A 22,915-nucleotide genomic window follows, 5' to 3' on the forward strand; every position below is an offset into this window, starting at 1 on the left:
TGACTGCATGTTCCTATAAACCCCTGGTACTAAGTAAAGCATTTCCAAAGGTATTCAATTTTTTAGTCACTGTGTACTTGAAGTGTTCCTAATACAAAAATCTTAACTCCACAATTACACTGGGAAGTCCTTGGGAATACCCTTGAATACCCTGGAGGTCCTTGTATAACACAGCAAGCCTGTTCTAAATATTTCTTGATAGGTTGATTAAATTGAGCATTTACTATAAGAATCATGAATCTTGTACCATAAGAAAAAAATCAGCTCTCAGTTTTCCTTGAGTATCTCTGCTTGTCCGTCTATTTTCCTTTTCCTACGTATCTCTCGGGATGTTCCAATCCCAGATGTTGAAATACTAGGTTTATGTACTAAAGGAGGATTAAGAACAATCAAAATCTAAAATACAGGCAACGCCAGCTATAAAACATGACATCTCACAAATGTATTTATCCCAGGGACCTGAAAGAAAAAAGAAAAAGGAAAAGAGAAAAGAAAAGAAAAAAGAGAAGGGAAGGGAAGGAAAGAAAAGAAGAGCACCCTGGTTTATTATATCCATTTTAAAAAGTCATAGACCTTCATTAAGGCTTACAGTTATGGCAAACACAGCGGGTTAAGAAAATGGAAAAAGTAGGGGCGCCTGGGTGGCTCAGTCAGTTAAGCCTCCAACTCATGGTGTCTGCTCAGGTCATGATCTCATGGTTCATGAAATCAAGCCCCACTGTTAGTGCAGAGCCTGCCTGGGATTCTCTCTCTCCCTCCCTCTCTCTGCCCCTCCCCTGCTTGTGTGTTCTGTCTCTCTCTCTCTCTCTCTCTCTCTCTCTCTCTCTCTCTCTCTCAAAATAAATAAATAAACATTTTTTTAAATTTTTTTTTAACGTTTATTTATTTTTGAGACAGAGAGAGACAGAGCATGAATGGGGGAGGGTCAGAGAGAGAGGGAGACACAGAATCCGAAACAGGCTCAGGCTCCGAGCAGTCAGCACAGAGCCTGACACGGGGCTTGAACTCATGGACCGTGAGATCATGACCTGAGCCGAAGTCGGACGCTTAACCGACTGAGCCACCCAGGCGCCCCAATAAACATTTTTTTTTTTAAAAAAAGCAAAGAAAATGGAAAAAGTATGATCTCTGTTCTGAGAAGCTTAAAATCCTGCGGGTAATGTTTGTAACATTTTTATAATATTTCAAGGTTCACAAGCTCTTTCCACACCCACCATATATCATTTTATCCTCACAGTGATGCTGAAGCGGGTCATCCCGGCATCCCAGTTTATCATCATCAAATCACGTTGTTGCTTTACTGGGACAAGATGGAAAAACATGGGATTTAAAACAGTCTGGGTGCAGGTGTACAACCTTGTCTTCTGATCCCTAGTCCCTTACTTTAGCTACCCAGTCTCATCTTAAGCTAGGTAACTTTTAGTAAATGCCCTAGAAGTTGTACCTTTTTCAGGTTAACAGTCATCTGGTACCATTTTGCCTCGTTTTATGTTAGTTGTTCACAGGACAAGCTCAACTCAGGACTCATAAAGTCCACAATAAAGCTGTGTATCTCCTTTACACTCCGTACGTTAGTCAATGCACTGTGACAATTCAGTAAGTCTAATACTATTTGAGGATGAGTTAGAAATACTGATGTAGGACAAAGTGTTGTGCCCTTCGAGACTCCTTGATATGTTTACATTGATGTTAATAGATGCTTCTGGGCTCTAGTCACAGACCTGAATAATTCAGGTCATACTTATCTGCTGCACTTTGTACAAAACTATAAAACATTCGGGGAAATATTTTAGAGGAGCGATATATGCAAATTACCGAAAAAGTTCAAAAGTCCACAGACTATTGAGAAGCTCTCTGAACTAGACAGTGATGTAGAAATAATTGTAGATGGTCAACATGCGTTTTCTTAAATTGTTTCATTTGGATTAGTGTCCAAAGGAAATGCTTTGTTATTAACAGCACATATGAGATAAGTTGAAAATACTGCTAATTTTCCTTATTTCCTCTCCTTTGAGATGGTAGACTGATCATTTTGTGTGTGAGCCAAATTCGTAAAAACAGTGGGTTCTGTATATTTTTCAAATTAGTATATCTTATAACCAAATAGTGTTTTGTAAGTATTTTGTAATCGTATAGTATTAGAAAGTAGTTATTTGAGAATATAATGAGCGCCTCATGGTATTTTATAGCTTGTGCGTCCTACCATAAAGAGGGTTAAGGTTAACCTCTTTATGATGGAATAAATAACATGAGCCACATGCTCCATGCCTTTTCATGATTCTGAATCCTACAATACAAGGAGTGAAACAGCCAAGATGTACTAGATCGTACCTACCGCCCCTGGAACTGTTTGGAGGTCGATTTTAGAGCTCCTTTCCAGCCGCCTTACTTGACTGACATTGAGGCGGGAAACAAAGAGAACCTAAAAACCTGCCCGTTTGTGAAAGGCACCCAGAGATTTCCATTTCACAGGGCCATATTCATCCTGTTGTTTCTGGTTTTAATCCAAATAAATATCGAAATACATGTATCAAACAGTGTGGGGCATGCTGCCATCTGGCACTGAGTAAATTTTGGAATGCTGGTGAATATCTCAAAGAAAATGGTAGAAAATGTTGGGTATGATTTTCTTAATCTTACTTCCATGCGATTCATGATTTAGGAAGCTCGTTCTACAGGTTTTTAATAGACATTTGGATGATTTTTTTTTAATATACCCAGCTAGTGCCTTATGAAAAAATATAATGCTTGGCTCTTAACTTTTAATGACTCATTAATTTTGTGTAAAATAGAGCTTCTCACAGCAGGTGTCTGAAATACACTATGTAGAAAAAAATTTAAGGATTTACGTATATCGTAACGTGAGTTCTTAGCCCATGTTAATGAGCTGGCAAACCAAAATGCATCTGGGTTTGAAGTTTGGGAAACTGCATTCACAATAAATGCTCCTGACATTATAGGTAGATTCAAGAAAAGAAGCACAATATATTTATGACATCTCGCTGTCTTCTAAGCTAGGATAAAAAATTATTATAATTCGCAGGATGTGAACAAAAAGACACCTCAAATGTGAGGTGCTCCATTTATTCTTGTAACTGGAGGGGTTAAGTCGATTCCGATTTTAGTCTCGTGAGCCAAAGGCACTGTTGCCGTTTGTAGACTGAGAACCCCCACTGTCACAAGTATAAGTGACCCGATTTATAGGATGTTGACTTGGGAGCAACACCAAGGTGAGACTACGGTCATCACCAGCTATTTGCTGTTATATTTAAAATGAAGTACCAGAGAAACAAAGGTTTCCAAAATATAGTTAAAATACATTATACCTATTTGGATGCTGCCAACATACTAATGCACCTCCCAACTCAGAGACATAAAGCCTGTGTTCTAGAAAGATGTTTCATGATTTCGACCTCAGGTCTTTACATAACCAATAGTCATGGACTGTTTTTCAAGGGTAAGGGTGACTCTGAAATATGGAATTTATTGGCTCATGGTGCTCTTCAAGAGTCCTTGTACATCGTATTATGGTTCACGTGTTCTGTCTCAAACCCACTTTTGGTAACGAATGAACAGATGTGACATGACAAAGTGATTCTAAGGATTCCTGCTGGAGTTTTTTTTTTTTTTCTCAGCCATTCACATTTAATTCAGGAAGGAAATTTGAATTAGTAAATTAATACCTATCCTACCTGTTTTTGAAAAGCTTATGTTGGGGCACCTGGGTGGCTCAGTCGGTTAAGCGTCTGACTTCGGCTCAGGTCACGATCTCATGGTTCATGAGTTCGAGCCCCGCATTGGGTTCCGTGCTGACAGCTCAGAGCCTGGAGCCTGCTTCGGATTCTGTGTCTCCCTCTCTCTCTGCCCCTCCCCCACTCACGCTCTGTCTCTGTCTCTCAAAAATAAATAAATGTAAAAATAAAAACAAGTTTATGTTAATAGAAGAGTCCAATATGATGAATATTTCTTAAAGTCAAGTGTTCTATTAAAAGCAGGCTAGGTTGGGGGCGCCTGGGTGGCTCAGTCGGTTAAGCTTCCGACTTCGGCTCAGGTCATGATCTCACGGTCCGTGGGTTCGAGCCCCGCATCGGGCTCTGTGCTGGCAGCTCAGAGCCTGGAGCCTGTTTCAGATTCTGTGTCTCCCTCTCTCTGACCCTCCCCCGTTCATGCTCTGTCTCTCTCTGTCTCAAAAAAAAAAAATAAACGTTAAAAAAAAAAGCAGGCTAGGTTGGAAAAGGCAGACCAATTCAAAATGATATTATATGGAAATATTTTGTAAGAATTAGTGGAAATGGTCACACCTAAAGAAAAAGAAAAAGAAAAAGAAAAGGGAGTCAGATAATGTGTAGTGTATTTAATCTACTTATAACTTATACCTCAAACACTAAGTTGATACGTAAAGCAAAGTAATCAATTTGAAACTAATGAGATAATTTCCAGCCTATTTCATAGACCATGATCATCCCTGCCTCATCTGCACAGGAGTAGATAAGTGTCTGTTATCTCTGCTACACTTATAATCACCATTCTTTTTATTCAACCCAATGGTTGATGGTTGAGGACTGAAGACACTTGAGCTGATGAGGTACCATTCATTGTGATGGAGGCTGTAAATACTGTGAAGCATTAGGTGCAATAAAAATTCAAGTAAATGCGAATTTTGCCCCCCCCACCCCGAGTTTATGTCTAGAGGACTCTGGTAGAGATAGTAAGGTGTCAAATCTCAAGAACATAGCATTGGAAGACGCTGTTTTCCTATATAATATCCCATGGAAGCAGATACACTAACACAGCCCTAGCAGTGGCTTCCATGACCAAGGCAGTCTCTGTTGTCTCTAGTGGTTCGTAGGTATAATTTGATTACACTAGACCTATATAGGTTGGCCATAATTGTGAGAGGATTATAGCACAGACCCTGGAGCCAGACTGCCTGACTGGGTTGGACTCCGGGCTCTTCGAATTACAGTTGACTCTTGAATAACACAGGTCTGAACTGCACAGGTCCACTTGTTTGTGGATTTTTTTTTTTCAATAAATACAGTACAGTACTGTAAATGTATTTTCCTTATGATTTTCTTAGCAACATTTTCTTTTCTCTCACCTACTTTATTGTAAGAATACAGTATATAATAAACATAACACACAGAATATGTGTGAATTGACTCTTTATGTTATCGGTAAGGCTTCCAGTGAGCAGTAGGTTATTACTACTTACATTTTGGAGGAGTCAAAAGTTATTCATGGATTTCCCTGCAACTAATATAACATTGCGTGTCAACTACACTCAAATTAGAAAGAACTTATACAACTCAACACCCAAAAAACAATCCAATTAAAAATGGGCAGAAGAGGGGCTCCTGGGTGGCTCAGTCAGTAAGCGTCCGACTTCAGCTCAGGTCATGATCGAGCAGTTCGTGAGTTCAAGCCCTGGGTCGGGCTCTGTGCCAACAGCTCAGAGCCTGGAGCCTGCTTTGGATTCTGTGTCTTCCTCACTCTCTCTGTCCCTCCCCCACTCACACTTCTCTCTCTCTCTCTCTCTCTCTCTCAAAAATAAGTAAGCATTTTTAAAAAATTTTAATGGGCAGAAGAAATGAACAGACATTTTCCAAAGAAGACATACAGATGGCTGATAGACACATGAAAAGATGCTCAACATCGCTCATCATCAGAGAACTACAAATCAAAACTACGATGAGATATCACGTCACAACTGTCAGAATGGCTAAAATCAAAAACACAAGAAACAGGTGTTGGTGAAGAGGTGGAGAAAAAGGAACCCTCGTGCACTGTTGAAGGGAATGCAAACTGGTGCAGCCACTGTGGAAAACAGTTATGGAGCTTCTTCAAAAATTAAAAAATAGAACTACCCTGCAATCTAGTAATCGCATGTCTGGCTATTTACCCCAAGAACACCAAAACACTAATTCAAAAGGGTATGTTCGCCCCTATGTTTATTGCAGTATTATTTATAGTAGCCAAATAGCAAAATAATGGAAGCAGTCCAAGGGTCCATCCATAGATGAATGGATAAAGAAGATGTGGTATACACACGCACTGGAATACACCATGGAATATTATTCAGCCATGAAAAGGAATGGAATCTTCCCATTTACAATGACATGGATGGAGCTAGAGAGTATAATGCTAAGTGAAATAAGTCAGACAAAGACAAATACCACATGATTTCATTCATACGTAGAACTTAAGAAACAAGACAAATAAACAAAGGAAGAAGAAAGAGAGGCAAACCAAGAAATAGACTCTTAACTGTAGAGAACGAACTGGTGGTTACCAGAGGGGAGGTGGGTGGGCGAATAGGTGAAACAGGTGATAGGGATTAAGGAATCCACTTGTGATGAGCACTGGGAGATGTATGAAATTGTTGAGTCACTATATTTTACACCTGAAGCCAATTTAACACTGTAGGTTAACTTCACCGAATTAAAATTCAAACCCTAATAATTTTTTTTTAATTTTAAAAAAATATCATTCATCGGTGAGGGGGGTGGTTGGTACCCCTAACCCCCATATTGTTCAAGGGTCTGGACTAGTTCTGTGAATTGGGCTGAATATCACTTCTCCATGCCTCAGTTTACTACCCCACGCAGTACCTACCTCATGGGGTCGTCGTGAAGATTAAATAAACTAATCTACTTTAGCCTCTAAGAAGAGTGTCTGGTCCATGATGTGCTAATGGCTATTAGGTATTGAGGCTTTTGATTATCTTTGTTGCTATTAAGTTTCTCAGCATTGGCTCCTTCTTTGAGAATGGAGATACTGTATATGAAGTGGAAGAGAATTGGGACGTAAGAACATGTGTCTTACCGAGTGATAAGAGAAATAAGAAAGCTTTGAAATTAGAGAAATGTTACTGCCAACATAAATGAAAAGAAATGCTTTGTTTAATGGAAGGGAAAGGGAGAAGAAATATTTTTTTATTGCAGCAAATCAAAACACTGTTGGATGCTTGTTAAGAGGAAATGGAGGCCATATGGAGAAAATAATTCCATTCCACAGGGGTGGAGTGGATTTTAAGGACAACTGAAGAGCCCAGGCATGAATTATGTAGGCCTTTGGCCATATAATGTCATTGATGAACAAAGCAAACAGCAGAGGGCATAGTATAGTTAATGAGAGGTGGAAAGAATCCTAAGGCTACAATGACCAGTTCTTATCATATGGCTTTCCTTATTAGAGAAATACACTGATAACATTATTTTGGTTCTTTCCAATCATTTGCATGCCGTAGGACATTAATATTCTAAATCCTTTTATTTAATCTCTATATTCTGATATTCATTGTCTTTGCATGAACTTTTTTCTTGTAACCTTTACTGGTGGTGCTGCCTTTTTGCTAATCAAGTTGTTAATTAACTAAATTAGCTCAGTTTTAAAATTTATATTAGAAATATTTTAAAAATCAAAATATTTTCCCTGGGCCTCGTTGCCTAATAATTAAATAAAGAAGGGGTTGGAGCATGTATTGGAGGTATTTTATTTTATTTATTTATTAATTTTTTTTTTTTAATTTATTTTTGAGACAGAGACAGAGCATGAGCACGGGAGGGGCAGAGAGAGAGGGAGACACAGCATCCAAAGCAGGCTCCAGGCTATGAGCTGTCAGCACAGAGCCTGATGCAGGGCTCGAACTCATGGACCGTGAGATCATGACCTGAGCTGAAGTTGGATGCTTAATGGGCTGAGCCACCCAGGCGCCCCTATTATTATTATTATTGTTATTATTATTTTAAAATGGAACAATTCTGGGACACCTGGGTGGCCTAGTCAGTTAAGCGTCTGACTCTTGACTTTGACTCAGGTCATGATCTCACAGTGCTGAGATCAAGCCCCACGTGGGGCTCTGCACTGGGCACGGAGCCTGCTTTGGATTCTCTCTCTCCCTCTCCCTCTGCCCCTCCCCTGCTCGCTCTGTCTTTCTCTCAACAAAATAATAATAATATAATAATAAGAATAATTTTAAAAAGAAGTAATTCTTATGAAATATTTATTATTAAAGAAATGCATTTTAAATTTAATTTATTAAAGAAATTAATTCATTAATTGCTATGTTTGAAATAATTTGTTTAATACTTATCAAAAGGATCTGCATGAACTGTTTGGAACCAGGCAGGGGTAAAGGAAAAGAACCAGAAAACAAAACTTTATGAATTTTTTTATCTGAAAGACTTACTTTCCATCATGAGTTTAAAAACATACATTAAAAAAAATATTCTTCCTTTAGCAATGTTAAGAGAAGTCCAGACACGAAAAGTCATCCAGTAAGAATCTGCAGGGCTTCAAAAGGATAGATAGGATTATATTGAGTTTTAATAAGTGTTGAGAAAAATTAAAAAGCCAGCCTACAGGTAGTATGTTCTATTGCTTCCTTTCCACAATTTTAGTGCCACAATTTTATTATGGATTCTGCAGCTAAGTTTTTGGCCTGACTAAAGATGTATGCATTTAACCTTTTAACTTTAATTTATCTGGATGAATTATGTTAAGAATTTACGATCAATGCTGGTGTGGGGTTCTTCGCTTATTGTGAAGAAAATAAGGCATTATTTTAGATTTCATGTTCACAGTGACCGAGATGCCTTCAAAGAAAAAAAAACAACAAAGTTTCTGTAACAAGAGCCTAAGCGAATATCTATCCGTGTACCTTCCCAAAAAATGAACCGAGCCTTGTGTCTTAAAAACAGCATTTTAAAAATAAGTCATAAGGGGGATGAAGAGCTGAACCGTGGTAGATGATATTCCAGTTATCTCCTCAATCAATTTTGTAGAATGCTTTGGAAGCAGAATAACAAGGAATATGAAATCATTTTTCAAGATGCTATATATGTGCACACTCTTTAGTTCTATTTCTGTATTCATTGGCACAGGCAATTTATGCAATGTACTTGTGATACTCCAAGAACAAAGACCAATTTCCCTGAAGGTTATGAGCACCCCTTGAATTTTACAAATGCAAAAAATATACATATATATTTTTTCATGTTGTTACATTTAGATAACGAAGTCTGCTAGATTTACAGAGTCTCCATGTTGAGTCTCAGAAATTATGCCCACGGTGGATATTTTTTATTCCGAGATTCAGAAGGTAAATGCAGGCAGCTCTTAACAAGCATCGGCAAGTAGTTAAGTGTCAGTGAGTGTTGTGAACGATGGAGGGCCGAAAGGCCTTAGCCATCAGCTTCTGAACACGAGTATCTTTTATTGTTGGGAAAACAGATATCCGATTGATCTGCTGCTGATCTTCCATCTAGGTTTCAGGATCCGACCGGACCTCTGTGTGACTGAAATGAACCACCTGTTACCTTCAAATACAAGTGAGGAAAAGGTCGGGTGAAGACAATAGATTAATCCCTTTGGCAACAGGTAGCCATTTTGCTGGTTTTCCTTTACTTTGGGGAGATGTGCAGGGCTGAGAGTAGAAATGCCTCCCGTCCGGACCCTCCTCCCGTGATGCCCCCCCGTGACCATGGCAGGCATTTGTGCACACGATATCCCACCAGAGGGGATCCCAGGGTTCGGAAGTAGCCCTGTATCTTTGCTCATCTGATTGCTCCTTGAGCGTTGACTATCATGGTTTCGTTTGTTTTCTAATTGCACCAACGGTGCTTTGCCAGAGAACTATTTCCCTCACAGCAGAGGTAGGGATAGCGTCCGTGCTCAAACCCTTCATAGCTACCTGACAAATAATCCACAGTGGAAATCCATGGACTGCAAGAGGCACAGACCCTTTGCAGCTTTTCTCCCCGTTCATGAAACCTAATCGGAATGAACAGGGCACAAAGATCGGCTGATTACTCTCTCCCTGCACTTCCCCTGAAATTTCCCCATCTTTGGGGGCACAGTCCTGCTTAAACTTTATTCTTCACATTCCACAAACAGGGCAGAGTTCTGAATGTGTATACACTCTACCCTTACCCAGTTTCAAGTTGTGTAATAGCTGTAAATGCCCTCTTGTGCCTGGGGATAGCACAAAACTAAGCCTTAATAGAATGTCTACCAAAAGAAAAACCTTTGGGCACCCTCTTAGTATTTAGACACAGACAGAAAAGCATGCTTTGCCCATTTTGCTAAAGCCCGGGTCCCCATTCTAAGATCATAGAAGAAAATCAAGACAGGAAAGGGTCTGAGTTCACAAACCCTGGTCTCTTAGACCTGAATGTGGAAAATTAGGGCCAGTTTGAAAGTTTTAATTTGCTTTATTAGCTTAAGAGTTGGACTGTTGGGGCACCTGGGTTGCTCAGTAGGTTGAGCGTCGGACTCTTGGTTTCAGCTCAGGTCATGATCTCACGGTTCATGACTTCGAGCCCCACATCAGGCTCCACCCTGACAGTGCAGAGGTTGCTTGGGATTCTCTCTCTCCTTCTCCCTCTGCCCCTCCCCTGCTCGTGCTCTCTGTCTCTCTCAAAATAAAAAAGTAAACTTTAAAAATAATTTTAAAAAAGAGTTGGGATGTTCACTCTCAGGTTTTAGCTGCTCGGAAACCAACATGCTCGTTCAGATATATCCACATACAGGAGTCACACGACCCCTCCTCATTCAATGACTAAACTATAAGAACCTAAATTGGGACTACAAGAATGCTTTTAGGTTGGCTAGTAGGAGGCTTAGTTATAATTTCAGAAATGGTCCACACAGATGAAAAGGGGGAAAGGATGGCTACAGAGATCTGGCAGTCAACCCCTTGAGTTCTGTTACTCATTTTAATAGTGTTTTCATTCATTCATTCATTCATTCATTCATTCATTCTGCCTTGGAGAAAAGATGGACTGGGGAGAAGAATGAGTTCAGATATCTCACTTGATAATCTTGCTCTTTCTGAGAGGTTCACCTGTCTGTTGTGAATAGGAAGAACTTTGCTTATAAAATCACATACAGCTAGCCATCTTTAGATGGGTGGCGATCGTGGCCATCATCTTCTTAAAATTGCATTCGAACTTCCTTTTCTCATATATGCTTTGGAAATCCAAGAAGCCATCAGCACCAGTGATGTAGCTGAACCAAGCCTTTGGTCAAAGAAAGGATAGCCGAGGAGTGGGTGGGTGAGGGTCCCAGTAAAACCCTGGTCATAAGGCTAATTAGGCCTGTAGATGCTTTTAATTGTGTGATTTCTAAATATTCCTCTGTGCTCAGAGGTATATGCTGTTTTGGGTAAATGGCTGGATAGAAATGATGAACGAATGAAGAAGCATCTTCATAACATATCTCTTTGATTACATTGATCTTTATCTCTCTTTATGTCAGCAACCTGGCCTTCTTGTTCTCTTCCCTATCTCTAGGGCATGATTTGTCAGCCTTGGCACTGTTAACATTTTGGACCAGATCATTCTTTCTCAAGAGGCGCTGTCCTTTGCATCCCTGGCCTCTACCCACTGGGCCGTAGTAGCAACCCCCCTCGTTCTCGCAACCAAAAAGGTCTTCAGACACGGCCCAAATGTTGCCTTGGGGGCAAAACCACCCATGACTGAGAGCCACGACTCCAGGGTAAACAGATTCTCCAAGACAGTCCCGGTCCACACATTTTCCCAACTGTAGGGCAACCCTTTCACTCTCAAAAGGGTCATAATTTGACAGGGAGTTAAATGGTCCCCCAACACATCTCAGTAAATTGCAACCCCGTGTTTCCAGTTGCCCATGCCAAAACTGAGGACGCTCTTAGCCCCTCTCATTCCCTGATTCCTCCGGTCAACCCCCAGCAGGCCCAGTTAAATAAAACCACCTTCAGGCGCGCCTGGGGGGCTCAGTCGCTTAAGTGTCTGACTCTTGATTTGGGCTCCGGTCACGATCTCGCGGTTCACGGGGTCGAGCCCACATCAGGCTCTGCACTAACAGCGTGGAACCTGCTTGGGATTCTTCTCACCTGCCCTATCTGCCCCTCCCCTGCACGCACTCTCTCTCTCTCTCTCTCTCTCTCTCTCACTCAAAATAAATAAACTAAAAAAAAAAAACCACTTTCAAACTGTGCCACGTCTAGCACCTCTGTCCACATCCCCGATGCCACACCGGTCCTCACCTGTCCCCTTCACGTGTGCCCCATTTCGGGCTGTTCTCAGCACAGCTGCCAAAGCTGTCATGTCTGATTAGAAGTCAGCCCATGTCACTCCTGTGTTCAAAGTCCTTCAGTGGCTTCCCAATCCGCTCAGAGTAGAAGCCGAAGTCCGGCTGTACTGGCCTCTGCTAGTCCTTAGACACCTGGCAGGCCCCGTCTCAGGGCTTTCCTCTGTCAGTTCCTTCTGCCCGATCACCTCCTGCTCCCCCCACTCTAGACGTCCCTGCCTGCCCCCCAGCTGCTCCCTCGTTTGGCAAGTTTGTATTCTAATATCAGCGTCATGGCAAAGCCTTCTCTGATCACCCTACTTAAAATCACCCCTTCCATTCATCTCCCGTGCTTGATTTTTTTCCACAGCCCTTATCGTTATCTGACACACTAAATTGTCACCCGTTTATTTACTCGCTTCCTAATCTGTCATGGGACCCTCGGAATGAGTAGGCAGACTCCATGCGGACAGAGATTTTTCTCTGTTGTATTTACTGTGCCACGCTCAGCGTCTTGAGCAGTTTTCCTGGGAAACACCTAGCAGGCAGTCATTAAATGCTGAATGAATGTGGTGCCCCTGGGTGGCTCAGTCGGCTGAGCGTCCGACTTTGGCTCAGGTCATGATCTCCCGGTTCGTGGGTTCGAGCCCCGCGTCGGGCTCTGTGCTGACAGCTGGGAGCCTGGAGCCTGCTTCGGATTCTGTGCCTCCCTCCCCCTCTGCCCCGACCCCACTGGCACTCTGTCTCTGTCTCTCAAAAAAAATGAACACACGTTAAAAAAAAAAAAATGTAAATACTGAATGAGTGCAATAGGGAATTTATTGAATGCTTACTTTCTTCTAGGCATCGGGCTAAATACTGAGCCTACAAAGTGAGTGCAATACTGTCCCTGCCTTCAAGAAGCTTACAATCTAGTAGAGGACACAGGCATGTAAACACATAAGCACAGTTGAGAGAGATGCTTGCGATAAAGGGAGACATGCAGGGAGCCGGAATAGAGGAATTGAAGGGGTTGGTAGAGCACAAGGGGACCGCAGCGTGTTGAGGAGGAAATGCAGGGTGTGAAGAAAGAATACTTAAGATGCTCCTTCTTGCCACCCTGTCACAGCCCATTATCTGCCTGGCTGCTGCATTGCAAATATAGCGTGAATGACAAAATAAAGCCACTGCGTGTGCCCGTGGTTCCTCACCCTGGACACCTACACTTGGAGTGTGGAATTCTAACTCTTTCGCCTGGTATGTGAGACTGGGCCTAAGCTGGCTTCCCGCCCAGATTTATCTATTGCCACTCTCCTCCAGACCGCCTTTCTCACTGACTCGACTGGTCTGAACGGAATGTGTTCTCAACACGCTGCGGCTTTTCCTTGCTCCTGGGATGCCCTCCCCATTGCAGGGTCTACCTGTCAGGATTCAGCCGAAATGGAACAACCTCTCGGAAGTCTTCCTCAATGTCACCTTCCGTCTGGGTGAATGAGCACACAAAAGGCCAAAGGCACCTGCATCAGGCAGCGTGGAGGAGCTCATTTCTAAACAGCTTGAACCTAGGGGTGCCTGGGGGGCTCAGTCAGTTGAGCGTCCGACTTCGGCTCAGGTCACGATCTCCCGGTTCGTGGGTTCGAGCCCCGCATCGGGCTCTGTGCCCACAGCTGGGAGCCTGGAGCCTGCTTTCAGATTCTTCGTCTCCCTCTCTCTCTCTGCCCCTCCCCCGCTCACACTCTGTCTCTCTCTGCCTCTCCAAAAAAATAAATAAATGTTAAAAAAAATGAGAACACAATGAACCTATTAAGAAAGTCAGAAACACGGTGCAAAAAAAACCAAATACCATCAATCAAGACTGTGTTATGAACTTTGAGTAACTGTGATTTGAGATGCACATTCCTAGAACAAGCAATGACAAACCGGTCATAGGTCCGTGTAAACAAGGAGACAGCACAGGCCCAGGGCCTGGACCATGAGAGAAGAGGAAGATTAGCACGTTTTCAAAGCATTTCCCTCATCTGCCGGAAGTTTAATCTGGGAAAGGTTGGAATTAAATCCTGGACCATACTGTTTGTCACTCCATATAACTGTATTTAAACGTATATTAAAGTTAAATGCATAGTAAACTCTGTAAGCCTATTTTATGTTTTGAGTTTTATGGTTTATAAGTACTAATTCCTATTACCATGATAAAGTCATGAGCTGAAAGTGCTAATTCAAATATTTTTTCAAGTTTATTTATTTATTTTGAGGGAGACAGAGACAGAGCATGAGCAGGGGAGGGGCAGAGAGAGAGAGAGAGAGAGAGAGAGAGAGAGAGGAGAGAGACAGTCCCAAGCAGGCTCTGTGCTGTCAGTGCTCAATCTCACAAACCGTGAGATCATGACCTGAGCCGAAATCAAGAGTCAGACACTTCACCGACCGAGCCACCGGGGTCCCCTCAGGTTTTTTTTAAAAGCAAATGCTACAACCAAGTGGACTGGAGTGTGGTTACAGTCGAGAATCAACCAGAGTCAGACCAGTTACGTTAGCAGCATGCTTCATAGCATAATATCTCTGTAAGACCCGTTCCTCTTTGAATATTTATTCAACAATTGAATAGTTCAATATTCAATTCAACATCCCATTGAATAATTCAATTACTGAAGGCCTAAGTGTCAGACGTTTTTTTTTTTTTTTTGATCTTCTAACATTCTCAAGGGCCTACGAATTAAGTGTATTTTCTCCACTATGGATAATGAAGCTGAAGCTTAAAGAGATTTAAGGCTTTCACCAGCCAGCAAGACAAGAACTCAAGATTCAAACCCACTTTGTTCTAAAGTCAAAGCTCATTCTTAGCTACTATACGCATCTGCCTCTGTGCTACACCAATGGATGATTTAATTTCGGGCATTTGTGTCTGAACTGACAATAATCTTTTGTACCAAATGTATAGAGATTTGAATGGTAGCCTATGTATCATGAGTCTTGGTTAGTCACAGAAATTATTTACTCAGTTTATAGTTGTTACATCCTAAACTCATTGAGATTAACGAAATGGCTGATAATAATGTTCGAGGCCTAATTATTAGCTTGAGCAGGTACACTTCATGCTTGGTACCTAATTACATACTGGGCCTTTATGAAAACAGAACAGTTAGACTAATATCAGCAACTCCTGAAGGAAGATTAAAGTAGCTGACAAGATCTTGAAAATTCCCTTGGATATTATGGGATTTCATTTTAAGTGAAAAATGCAAAGCAATTACATTTCTTGTAGCAGAATTCCTTATTTTATGTAATTTATACTGAGTATTTTTATTTAAAAGTTAGCAAACTTGATTTTTACAAACATGTAAAAAATATTAGTGCATATGGAAAAGATGGAGAGGATATATTTTGGTCTTAGGAGAGTAGAGGAAGTGAATGAGTTTTCTCCTTTAAAAGTTTTTCAATATTGTTGTTTTAGTGGTTTCTCATTTTTAAAAGAAACAACAAAGTAAAACTTACTATTTAACACATAGAAGAATGTTGTGGGCTGGATTCTATTTTACCATGTATGTGATGTTACCCAAGTCACTTAATTCTATACAGTTAGAATATATTTACTATAAAAACAACTAGATTACAAATTATCCCCATCCCTTCTACTTGCCCTATAATCCCTTGGGGGCAAATCACCTGTTGTAGGTTGAATTGTATTCCCCGAAAGACACGTTCAAGTCCTAACCCCGGTGTATTTGACCTTATTTGGAAATGCGATCTTTGCAGGTGCAGTCAAATTAAGACTAGGTAATATTGAATTAATGTGGGCCTTAATCCAATGACTGACATCCTTCCAAAGCAAGGGACATTTGGGCGCACAGAAGACAAACAGGGAGAAGGCCAGGTGATGGCAGAAGTAGAAATGGGAATGATGTATCTACAAACCAAGGAACACCAAGGATTGTGGGTAAACCAGAAGTAAGGAAGAAGCATGGAAGCCTCCAGAGGAGCGCAGACCTGCCAACACCTTGATCTCAGACTTCTGGCTGCCAGAACTGTGAGAATAAATTTCCATTGTCTGTTACTTCGTGGTAATGTGTTACAACAGTCCTACCTTGGGTGATAGGTCCCCCAAACCTGCAAGGTCCGCATGGATTATCTACATCAATCATGGGATGAAGCGAAGGAAGCAGTGTGGCATCTGACAACCCTGGTAATAGGAGGACCCCCAAATCATCCACAGGTTCTTGCTGAGAACAGCAACCCAAACCAGAAAGGATTGTACTGGATTCGATTCATGAATGGATGCAGAGACTGGGGTGGGATAAGGTCTAACCATGTCTAATGATACTTGAGGAATCCAACCTCCGTAAGCTCAGAAAGCCAGCACATCAACGAGCCCTTCCAGGAAAGTTCTGCTTTGGACATGATGGAGTTACAGCCTCCCTGGGCTTTCTTCATATAAATGCTGAACAAAACACCAAAGTCAACAAACCGCAGCAAGCAGATCGTGGAAGGCTTAAACTCAGATGGAGGGCACCCCCTCGTTCCGGTCGGGCAGGAAGGGGTCTCGGGGCAAGCAGAGCTTCCACAGAGTTAGGAGAGACCCCACGGATGATCGAGGACCCCAAAGTGGCCGTGAGAACTTGCCAAGTTTCTGGTTCACCCTGGGATCACACATGTGCAAAACGGACTGGAGTCCCTCTGAACCGAGAGCCGAGACATCACCCAACCCACGTGTTGACAATTTGCAGTTTTAGTAGAACCATTAATTGCCTACTGTAACATAAATATCAACGACCTGGAGGAAAATGACAGAATCCACAATGTCCAGGGTCCGATGGGAAATTACATACACAGAGCCAGAAAAGATGTGATCCATTTTAAAGGGAGAAGGCTATCAACTGATGCCAACCCCAAGAGGACCAAGGTGTCAGAATCCTCAGGCCAGAATTAAAAGCCACTGTTATAACTATGCCGAATGAGGCAACCGGGATCATTCTCACAGGGAATCAAAATATAGGAAATTGACAGAAATGTAAAAGAAAAACAAACAGATGTTTAAACAAAAATACAATATAAAAATATATTCCTATAATATAAATTCAAATATCAAATTTATTGGATAGCTTCAGTAGAAGAATGGAGATGACAGGGAAAATGATCAGTGAACCCAAAAGAGATAGATGATAGATGGATGGATGGATGGATAGATAGATAGATAGATAGATAGATAGATAGATGATAGATAGATCTCTTTCTGATAAAGGTACTAAAGTGAGTTCCAGACAAGAAATAAGAGTGGAAGGACTTTAACATAATGATTGGTGGTAAGCATTAAGCATATACTTAATTTGAAGTATTAAGAATCAATAACAATTATAAGGATTATGTGTTGTAGTACAAATATAGTACAATTATTTTTAATGATGAAGAATTGGGACTTTATGTAAAAAGTAGACTAAGCTTGCTGATCTTCTTAGTGGTCTGAGTTAGGACTAAACAAACCTAAAATCAGATGTTGGGCAGCTGAGGAGAAAAAAGAAAAAGTAAATGAGAGTGTTGAGTATTCAATATTGCTTATAGGTAGGAAACCATAATACATTATGACCAAGTGCAGGTTATCTCAGAAACGCAAGAGTGGCTCAGTATTAGAAAATCCAAAATTTATCACCTGTATAAGGCTAGAGAGGAAAATGATATAATCATCTCTGTAGATGTAAAGAAGACATTTGACCAATTTAATACCTGTTCTTTCTAAAATACTCAAGTATTGATATATGGATACTTCCTGAATATGAACTACACACACACACACACACACACACACACACACACACACACACACACACACAGTATCAGCATTTTCCTTACTTAGTGGGGAATTAGAGGCTTTTCCTGAAAAATTCAGAAACAATATAATGATGCTTGCAATCTCCATTCCTATTTCATATTGTGTTGGAAGTATTAGTCAATACAACTAGATACAGAATTAGCGCTCAAGACACATAGTTTAAAAAGCAAAAAGCAAAAAGTAGGGGTGCCTGGCTGGCTCAGTCTATAGAGCGTGTGACTCTTGATTTGGGGGTTGTGAGTTCAGGCCTCACGTTGGGTGTGGAGATTACGTAAAAAATAAAACTAAAGAGCAAGAACTATAAAGACCTGTGCTGTCCAGTATGGTAGCCAACAGTGACATGTGATTATTTACATTTAAAGTAAGTGTTGTTGGGGGATCTGGGTGGCTCAGTCGGTTGAGCATCGAACTGAGCTCAGTTCATGATCTCACGATTTGTGAGTTCAAGCTCCTGCATCTGGCTCCCTGCTGTCAGTGCAGAGCGCACTTCGGATCCTCTGGCCCCTCTGCCCCTCCCCCACTCACACCCTTTCTCAAAAATAAAACATGTTTTTAAAAAGTAAGTATTGTTAGGGGCGCCTGGGTGGCTCAGTCGGTTAAGCGGCCGACTTCAGCTCAGGTCATGATCTTGTGGTCCGTGAGTTTGAGCCCCGCGTCGGGCTCCGTGCTGACAGCTCGGAGCCCGGAGCCTGTTTCAGATTCTGTGTCTCCCTCTCTCTGACCCTCCCCTGTTCATGCTCTGTCTCTCCCTGTCTCAAAAATAAAATAAAATGTTAAAAAAAATTTTTTTTTAAAAGTAAGTATTGTCAGTTTTTTGTTTACTTTTCCAGTTTGTACTACACAGTTTAATAATAAAAATGGGGTTTTCTCAATGGAAAAAATAAAGTAATAATAAGTAAAAGAAAGTTAGAATTCAGTTCCTCAGTCACACTAGCCATAGTCCAGGTGCTTAATAACCATACATTGATGGTAGCTTCTATTTTGGACGAGGTAGATATTAAACATTTCCATCATTACAAAACTTCTATTGGATAGTTCTATTATAGACCATATATATATATATACATATATATATGTATATATATATATATGTATATATATAACTTGAAAACCCAAAATAAGCAATGGAAAAAATAGTACAAACAATTAAAAAATTAGGCAAGTATTGAGTTTTAAAATTAACACACCAAATCCATTGCTTGCATACAGACTATTTTTATAATAGCAATAAATATAAATATTCATGTTCTTGGATAGGAATACTTCAGAAAAATGTTAGTTTTTCCCTTCATTAATCTACACATGTAATGCCATCCCAACAGAAATACTCTGAGCTTTTTTCTGTAACTAGACACGTGGGTTATGAAATGCTTGGGGAGAATTAGACAAGCAAGAGGAATAAGAAGAGCAATGTGGCGAGGTGGCTGCTGGTTTGCAAACTGGCCCCATACAGGGAGGCCCAGGAGAGACAGGAGGCAGAGGCAGGCGGCTCCAGATCGGTAGGTGGTGGTTTTAAGAAGGGGACTTACGAGACTTGTCTTGGACGCCGCCAGGCAAGTAGATTTCCGAACCCTCCAGGAGACTCTTAAACATTCACACAGCGACCTTAAAGGAGTTCCGTCATGTAGAGCGTCCAGAAGGTCTCAACAACACATTGTTCTCTCAAGGCTGCCTCCTTGAAAATGCCTCTGGCTGTCCGCATGGCGGGCAAAACACACCTGGTACATTTCAAGTACAGGGGAGGGGGCGGGGAACCTCTGATCACCCCCGGGGTCCAGGACGCGAGTCAACCCGTGGTCATAACCTCCTGGTGACCTCCTCCAATAGTAGTATTGCCAGGTATCAAGATATACTCCAAAGCAGTGATTTGCAACTTTTCTCCGCACTCCAGGGAACACACAGCAGCGTTTGGAGACATTTTGATTATCACAGCTAGGGACTGGGATTGGAGTAGGGGTTTATTGCTGGTATCTAGTGAGTAGAAGCCAAGGATTATGCTCATCATCTTACAATGCACAGAATACCCCCCTCCAAAAAAGAATGATTTAGTCCAAAATGTCGATACTGCAGAGGTTGAGAATCTTGGCTCCAAAACTTCTTTATTTAAGTCATATTGGTAATTGTTGCATGAATAGACAGGCCACTGGGGGGAAAAGTAAACAATTCAGAATTAGATCTAGTTGCGTGTTTAATTTAGTATACAATAAAGACACACTGGAAATTAGTGGGGAAGAGGTTGATTTTTTTTTTAATTTTCTTTTCATGTTAATTTATTTTTGAGAGAGAAAGAGAGACACAGCATGAGAGGAGGAGGAGCAGAGAGAGGGGGAGACAGACTCTGAAGCAAATTCCAGACTCCTAGCTGTCAGCACAGAGCCCCACGTGGGGCTCCAATCCATGAACTGTGAGATCATGACCTGAGCTGAAGTTGGACACTTAACCAACTGAGTCACCCAGGTGTCCCAAGATTGGTTTTTAAGTAAGGAGGACTGTGATGTCTGGATAGCCATATGGAAAAAAGCTGCAGTTGGACCCAATCCTTGATAGTACTTCAGGATACATTAAAAATAGATCAGATATGGGGTGCCTGGGTGGCTCAGTGAGTTAAGCTTCTGATTCTCGATATTGGCTTAAGTCAAGATCTCTCAGTCATGAGATCGAGCCCATGACAGGCTCAGTAGGCACAGAGCTCAGAGACTGCTTCAGATTCTCTCTCTCCCTCTCTCTCTGCCCCTCCCCAGTCATTCTCTCTCTCTCTCTCTCAAAATAAATAAATAAAACTTTTAAAAAATGTTTAAATAGATCAGAGAGTTAGATTTATTTATTTAAGTCGTCTCTACACCCAATGTAGGAGATCAAGAGTCACGTGCTCCATCATCTAAGCCAGCCAGGCGCCCCTAGATCAAATATTTAAATGCAAAAAAATGAAACATAATATACACACAGAAGCCCTCATTCATCTTAATATGTACATCTTTATAAATTCTTTTTTTCAAGTTTATTTATTTTGAGAGAGAGAGAGAGGGAAAGAGAGAGGGAGAGGGCAGAGGAGATACAGAGAGAGAGAGGGAGAGAGAATTCCAAGCAGACTTCACACCGTCAGCACAGAGCTTGACACAGGGCCCAAACTCACAAACCTGGAGATCGTGACCTGAGCCGAAAACAAGAGTCAGACACTTAATCGACTGAGCCACCCAGGTGCTCCGATAAATTCTTATAAATAAGATAACGACTATATACATCAAGAAATAGAACACTACTGTCACTACAGAAGGCCATCTCCTATGGTATTTTCTGGATTACAGTGTCTTTCCTCTTTCCAGAATTAATCACTATTCTGATATTCTGAGCTTTATGGAAATCAGTTCCTTGATTTTCCTGATATCTCTACGAGTCTAAACAGAACAGCTACGTTTTGCCCTTAATTATATTTTGTATAAGTGGAAGCATACCATATCTCTTCTTGTGTATCTTGCTTTTGTGTTTTTCTCTCAAGATGTTTATGTAATACATCCACATTGGCATATCTGATTATAGTTCCTGTTGATGGTTTTATAATATTCTTTTTATGGATCTACCTCCATTTTTCCATTCTGTTGTTGATAGGTGGTTGAGTTGTTTCCACATTTTGGCCCTTATGAATAATACTGCTATAAACATTCTTGTGTGTGTGTGTGTGTGTGTGTGTGTGTGTGTGTGTGTGCACATGTTCAGGTGCACATGTCCCTGTATTGTTTCAGAATATATAGGAGTATCTTGGGTGGGGGGGATGTATATTACATTCTTGAAAAGAATGTACATTCTATGGTTATTACAAGCAATTCTCTACAGATGTCTGTTCAAGTTTTGTTACTCATGTTTTTCAAATCTTTTATATCTATTTGTCCTTTTTGTTTATTGCATCAATTACTCAAGGTTTTTTTTTTCTCACAGTACAATTCATGGATATTTTTCTTTCTTTTGTGGTTCTTTCTTCTTTATGTACCTTCAGACTGTGTTACTAGGTGTACATAAAATGTAGAATGGCTTCCTCCCTTTTAAATTTAATGTTTTCATTAAAAAAAAATTTTAATTTAATGTTTTATCCTTATGAAGTGGTCCACTTTATCCCTAGTTTCTGTTTTTATCTTTAAGTTTACTTTCTTTCATATCCACTAGAGTTTTTTTGAGGTTTTTTTTTTAATTTTATTTATGTAATCTCTACACTCAACATGGGGCTCGAACTCACAACCCTGAGATCAAGAGTTGCATGCCCTTCTGAGCCAGCCAGGCACCCCTCTTTCATATCTGTTTGGCTACCCGAGCTTCCTGTAGTTAGCACACACCGAAGCATGTGAGTGTATTGGCCTTACTTATCCTTCTTGGAATTTACCAAACCAACCGAAGCATGTGAGTGTACTGGCCTTACTTATCCTTCTTGGAATTTACCAAACCACTGATCTGTGAATTGGCAACCTAACCAGTTCTGGATAGTTCTCAGCCTTTATCTCTTCAAACATTGCCTCCGTTTCTTCCCTCTGCTCTTTCTAGAACTAATCAAACATATGTCAGACTTCTCCACATCTCTTAAGCTCTCTTCTGTCTTGTTCACATTTTTCCCACTCTACTGAAATGCTGGGCAATTTCTTCAATCTTTTCATTATCTAATTCCTCTTTGTTTTTTCTGCTTCTTGACACATCTACTGAACTTCTGATTTCAACTACTACATTTTTCATCTTGAGAACATTCCATTTGGTTCTTTTTCAAAACTGCAACATTACTCTTAGTTTTCTGCTGTCTGCCAATATCTCCAAACACGTTTATGTCTTTAAATGCACCGAGGATATTGTTTTCTAATCTGCATCTGGTTGTTGGCAGGACTGTTTCTGCTGTTTCTTGTTTCTGCTGCTTCTCTTTCATGTTGCCTTATTTCCTTGTGCCTTGGCGATCACCGGTGGAGCACTGATGATTGTCTTTGAAATACTTTGTAGGGATTCTACGGTGCCTATGAGGATAGTGGCCTCCTCCTAAAGGCATTGGCCATTCATATCTGCCTGTACATTAGTGCATTACCAACGGGGGAGCAC

At 41.0% G+C, this 22,915-nt stretch overlaps 1 long non-coding RNA gene across 1 annotated transcript in view; it reads left to right on the forward strand.

Annotated features, from left to right (window-relative positions):
- Positions 1-22,915, forward strand: part of LOC109277027 (uncharacterized) — a 49,258-nt gene that overhangs the window by 6,866 nt on the left and 19,477 nt on the right. The window contains exon 2 of the long non-coding RNA XR_002084954.2: positions 9,235-9,381. This is a non-coding gene — a long non-coding RNA (uncharacterized LOC109277027). The remainder of the gene's footprint in view (positions 1-9,234; positions 9,382-22,915) is intronic.

Source organism: Panthera pardus, unplaced genomic scaffold, assembly GCF_024362965.1.
Source record: "Panthera pardus isolate Hobbes unplaced genomic scaffold, ASM2436296v1 HiC_scaffold_3, whole genome shotgun sequence".
Taxonomy (NCBI): domain Eukaryota; kingdom Metazoa; phylum Chordata; class Mammalia; order Carnivora; family Felidae; genus Panthera; species Panthera pardus.